This window comes from Sceloporus occidentalis, unplaced genomic scaffold (assembly GCF_023333645.1).
Source record: "Sceloporus occidentalis isolate IW3139 unplaced genomic scaffold, rSceOcc1.0.p SCAF_4, whole genome shotgun sequence".
Classification (NCBI taxonomy): Eukaryota; Metazoa; Chordata; class Lepidosauria; order Squamata; family Phrynosomatidae; genus Sceloporus; species Sceloporus occidentalis.
In genome coordinates this window covers 38,412,991-38,419,174 of record NW_028316984.1, presented here as the reverse complement: position 1 = coordinate 38,419,174, position 6,184 = coordinate 38,412,991, and positions in this window count along the sequence as shown.

Genomic DNA, 6,184 nt, shown 5'->3' with positions numbered 1-6,184 from the left:
ATTAGGTTCTCTGTCTGTCCACTCATAATCATTCACTTCTGGAGGTTGCAGCATGGAGCAAAAAAGACTACTGTCTTTGGCTGAGATTTTTTGAAAATTTAGGATGGCCATATTCTTTGCCTTCTGTTTTGTTGGTGTGGAGAATTTGTTATTTAACAAATTATTTTCTTGCTTGAAAGGAGTTTGTAGTTTTGTTAAGAACCAGTGCTTTTCCTCTCCAGTGCCCGAATTAGCAGTGCTGCTGAAAGAGAAGGATTCAACTTGAGGACAACTGCTTGCTTTATTCTTCAGTGAAGTCTTAGAAAATTCTTCAAAGGAAGACTGGTTTACCATGCAAATCTGCCTCTTGCTTCATGACAGGTGAATTGTGAGGCTTTGCAAAGACCACAAATCACTTAAGTCTCACCCAGGGAGGAGTCATTCAAGACCAGAAAGATTTACTGAATTCCCAGTAGACTTCTAACCTACTGATAATGGAGCCTCAATGCATGATAGCATTCCAGAGGGTTTTGTATATGTTAGGTTTTTTAGAAAATAGTTGATTGAATCGAGACTTCTGCTGGCAGGGGCATCCCTACTTGATATAATCCTAGCAAAAGGGAGCCAATTTTTTTGCTATTTCCCTTTCTTGCAGCTACCTGTGCCTTCTGAAAATCTGCTTCAGAATACTGGGAGACATCTCAGAGCAGTTTTTTAGATGGTGTAAGCAGTTACTGCAGGGGGAAGTAGAATTGGCAAAAGTTTCCTCCTACCAGCATAATATCAATACCCTGATATTATTTGATATCCTGTATCAAACATGTCTGGATGGGAGGAGCCTTTCTGACCAAGGAATGCAGAGTGTGTATCTGGCGTTGTATGCATTTTAGTGTATCTTAGCAAATGTATGCCTGGGGTATTTAGTGAGTACTCCAGTTAGAAAGGTCTTGTCATGTCCTTGAATTTCAGTCTTCAGTGTAACTCTAAATAGGAAATGACCACAGGAGACTGATGTGTATGCCATTGAGTTCTCCTGCAGAAGCTATTTGGAGAGCTTTGCCTGAAAAAGGATAAAAATACTTAAATATTGGCAGCATCAGCAAGTACTTCCTCTCTAGACATCTAAAGATTGAATTATTTAGACATACAGCTTATATCCATAGGATAAAGCTGATTTTATGTTAATATTTTGCCTACACAGGTATGCTTTCTTAAACAGTCCAGTGTTCCTTCAGCTTTTACATTCTTTTCTTTTACCACAGAACAGGTTGTGACATTACTGTAATAGACAAGGCACCAATCTGCCCCTGCCTTTAGGTGATCTTCTGTAACAATCATTGTTGCATTGAAAAATTAACAGCTTTCTCTGTTAATTTTAGCACACGCGTATCCAGCAGCTTTATGAACCTTTTGGAAAAGGAGATCAATATGCTCCGCCCCATCTTTTCTTTCAGATTATATTCATCTTGTGAAGGAAAAAAAAAGCACTCTCAGTGTGTAATTGCCATTTGGAAAAAAACCAACAGTATCTCAGTGGAACTAAATTCATAATGATGAATATTGACAGAAATATGTGCTTAAACTGGCAAAGAGCCAGTGTGGTATAATAGTTTGAGTGTTGGACTAGAAGTCTGTAAGAACAGGTTTTGAATCCTTGCTTAGCCATGCTAACCCACCAGGTGGCCTTGTGCAAGTCACATAGCCTCAGAAAAAGGCAGTGGCAAACCTCTGAACAAACCTTACCTAGAAAATATCACCCTAAGTCAAAAATGACAAAAACAATAACGGCAAACTGGCACAAGCAAGAAAAGCGGCTGCTCCTTAGAAACACTATACTTGGAATATTAGTTTGTAAGCACAACTCTGCATATGCTTTGCTGCTTGGAAGGAATTGTTAACACAGATATCAAACTAAACTTAGGTGGTCAGTATAAATGAAACAAAATCATGCTCATTTTTATTATTTTTCTTAACTTGCTCTGATTGAATTCAGGAGAAGTTATATGACTGCTGAACAACTTTCAGCTGAAAATGTTCTGCACACAGACGCGAAGAGGCTGTGCAGATCGCCCCAAAGCTGTGCTGGATCGGGGCTGTGGCAACTGCATGCCGCGGCTCCAATCTGGCCTTTCCATGGTGCAAAATTTAGGATGGCCATATTCTTTGCCTTCTGTTGGTGTGGAGAATTTGCACCCTGGAAAGGGGGTGATAGCCGCATCACTGTGGTTTTAAGGCGCTTCTTTGGCGTTGCACAAACAGCACCAGAGGAGCACCCTGATGCTGTGCACTGTGTGGACTAGCATGATGCTGCCATGGGGCAGAGTCGGGGCATGTGTCATATGGATACCATCTCCCGGCTCTGCCCCCAGGCCAGTCTGCACAGCCCCACACTTCCCCCCCCACCACCACCACACTTCTCACTTATCAAAGTCCCATGGGATATATGCCTCCATGCTTTCAGCTACATTTTTGCAGCCCCATGGATTAACCCTTGCACTCTTCTCTTTCTTGGGATCTTAGGCAGTAGAATTCTGTGCTTTATAATGAATTTACCAATTTACTACACTTACAAAAATTGAAGGATGCATCTACTAGTAATCTTTCTAAGATCCCTTTGTGACTAGTGGATGTATTTATGTGAAATAAATCACTGGATAAATTGTTCTTGAATGCCCAGACTTGCTTTCCTTACAGTGCTGAGAATTTGCTTGTCCTGGCAACTGCTATTGGGAAAAAGCCTTTAGGGAGAATACACCTTTCTGTTTCCTTCCACAGTACTGTGCTAAAACAGCTTTGCCATTTTCATTTGTGCTCTCACCCGAGGCACGATTTCACATATCCTTCAGCTGAAAGATCTTTCCATGAGAAGAATCAGTCACTGCCATTCACAAAATGAAAGTTCTGCTGAGTGAATCAGCTTGGCTAGGATGTGATCTTCCTGGCAGTGAATGATGGTGCATGCTTCCCTGGTAATCTTTTAAGCCTCCTAGAAACGGAAAGATTGCTCCGCTAGATGGCAGATCTGCTGTGCTTTACTTGGCAGGGTGGTGGCCATCAAGAAAAGCAGGGGCATGTCGTTTTTCTTAGAAACCAAGCCTATCAATTGGGCCTTTTGGAGCATAACATCATAAGGAATTTTGAGGAAGCAGTCATGATTTTTTAGAAGGAAAATAGTGGTAATGAGCAGGCAGTGTTTTGCTGAACGCAAGTGAACTCCAGCTCTTGTTTGAATTTAATGAACGCATCATGTAAGCACAAAGGTTGCTACTTCATTAACAAGCAGCGGGGTCTAAGATTTTTACAGCCTTTCAGGTTTTTGGACAGGCCGAGTCTTATTTTACTTTTTTTTAACGGGAAGGGATGTAAGGTGTGGGGTTTTTGTTTTTTGTATTAGCTGAAGTTAAATGATCATAAGTTATTCTAAAGAGGGGTATTCCAAAAGGAATAAGTTAAAAATGGCCTGCCTGTTGGAATTTCTAAAGAATGAGCTAAGTGTGCTAATGAGATTGGCAGCAATTCTTCTAGCTGTGTTGTATTAATGAATTAATTTACCTCCAAATTTTAATAGGCTACATTTTATATGGCTCTACTGTCATGACTTGAATGGGATTTGCTACTTAGTACCTTTCCTGCGTCCTAGTTCAGTATGGAAACTGGACAGTTCTGCTTTCCCAGTCCATCACATTTTTCAATAATTAGTTTTTTGAACTACTGTCCCCAGCCAGTAGCTATGCTGCCTGCAGGATTTTGTGAGTTGTAATCCAAAAAAGTATATTTTTCCAAACCCTAGCCTACACCATTGTATGGTTTATGAACAGAATAGCAAAGACTGACAATGTGCACACCCTGTCCTTAAGCATGCTTAACTGGAAATAAAACATCAATAAAAATTGCTTGAAAATGGTTAGCATTGGCAATTAAGGCCCAGAGCCAGGGAGAATTAGTTACAACTTGAGGTGGAGTTTTGATGTTTTCAGATGGAGGGCTTCAAAAGCCATTGAACAGATATTCCGGTATGAAAAGAAGGTGGGAAAAGAAGGTTGCAGAATGAAGACAATATTCTGAGAATAATACAGTGCAATTAGACAATAAATGCCTCATCTGAAAGGACAATTTGGGTATCATTGTATTTTGGTGATGCAAGTAAAAATCCCTACAAGTGGCACCATCCAGTGTGCCTTGGGATGAGGTTTCATAGTACCAAGCAATCCTCCTCCCATCCTCTTACTTATGGGAAAGAATTGAGGGGTAGTGACCACCCTCCCTCCTCCATGCAGTGCATATTAACTTGCGCAAGGGGATATGTAAGAGTTACATTAAAATTCCTGAACACCAGGAATTAAATTACTGCCGTATTTTTTGCTTCCTAAGAAAAAGGGATGTGGAAGAAACGACCACTCAAAAGTTTAAAGGAAACAATGGTTTATCATTCTCGATACCCTCTGATCCTTCAGCAGCTGGACTTCTGTGGTAATGACAGTGAGCAACTTAGCTTTGATTCTGTGCTGAATTGTCTTGGCCACAATTCATTTGGACAGTTACAAATGAGTAACCACCATAGTTACATAGCTACGCAATAACTCCCAGGCGGATTACCCCAGTTCCTATGTACTGGACAGCAGCTGCTCTGATCAACAGAGGTCTGTTCCTCTGTCGCTTGGGAAGTAACTCACTGAAATCCCCACTCCCTCTTGTGAGCGATCTCTAATGTGACAGACAGAAACAGGGTCCTTGTCGCATTCTTCCATGCACCAGAGGGGAGTAGAATGGGGAGCGGAAGCATCAGTCACCTATTGATGGGAACATACCTTCCTCCCATTGATCACAGCAGCTGCTGCCCAGTAAGGGGTTTGAGGGGATCAGGCTGGGAGTCACTGTGTAGCTATGTAACTACGGTGTCTCTTCAGGGATTTTTATGGGGCCTACAAATCCCTTGAATTAGCAAATATGTAAAGATCATGATTGTGAAGCAGTCACAAATACATAACTCTAGGTTACACATACATAACTGCCCAAGTGGATTGTGGCCCATAGTTTAAAATGCCACCCAAAAAGCAAGCTTGTCTATACTACAAGTTCAGGGAAAGGGATAGAGAAAATAAATATCTTATGCTATACTTGTTAAATCTTCCCTGTGGGTTTCTCCTCCTAGTCTTTTTCCTGATGTTCTTTTTTTCTTTCTTTTACATAAGAAGGGAATACTTTTTGCATGAGACAGGTTGCTATAAAAAGAGTAATGAAGCAATTGGAAATTAATTGTGGAAAGCAACTGGATTCTTTCTCCACCCCAACTATTTCCTGCCTAGAAACCTGAGAAAGCCCTTATGTTGAACTGTATATATTGACAGAAATCAGAAATTAGACCTGTATCACAGCCTTAGTGACTGGCCTTTGTGTAGTATGCACAAAGCTATGTTTCTGTGCCTCTTGGTCTGTTCCATTTTTTGTTACCAAGTACTCAAGTAAAAGAAAAAAAAAAGTACCAAGTGCAACTGTAAGCATAGTGTGTGCTTTAAAAGATTAAAGGGTAATTTAGGGTAGGGGTTCCCCCCCCAAGTTACTTTAAATTATCTCTATTGCATGATTTAGCAATAAACACCCCATCCTGTTTTATTCACCATAATCCCTGTATAATAACGCTTACTTCAGGCAGCAAAATTTGATTGATTGATTGCTAGATGGGTCACATAAATGAAACTGAAACGATACAACAGAATAACCTTCAAGTGCTGGAATCTAACTCTAGCACACAATAGAAATTTACAATATTTAGCTTTTCAAGAGTAATATTTTTCCAGCATAGAGACTTAAATAGTTGGGGGACTGTGTCTGTGAAAAATCCACCCTCAGTGAGGGAAAGCCTGACCACACATTTGGGGGCTCTTTTTTTAGAGGAGACTTTTAATGTGTACTCTCTCAGCCTTAAGGACTATCCTCCCCTGAACAAGAATTCTGCATGGGGGGGGGGGTGTTCAACTCTGATAACCAATTTCTACTTGATAGCATTTGCCCCACCCTAGGGGCTACCTGGCATGGCTACATCCTGTGGAATCCTGGGGCTTGTAGTTTGGTCAGAGGGACCAAAGGAACTCTTTGGCTGAGAAGTTTAAAGGTTCCTCCTTACACTACATATCCCAGGATTCCAAAGGGTGGAACCACTGCAGTTGAAGTGGAATAATAGCACTAATAATAGTGTAGTGTGTGT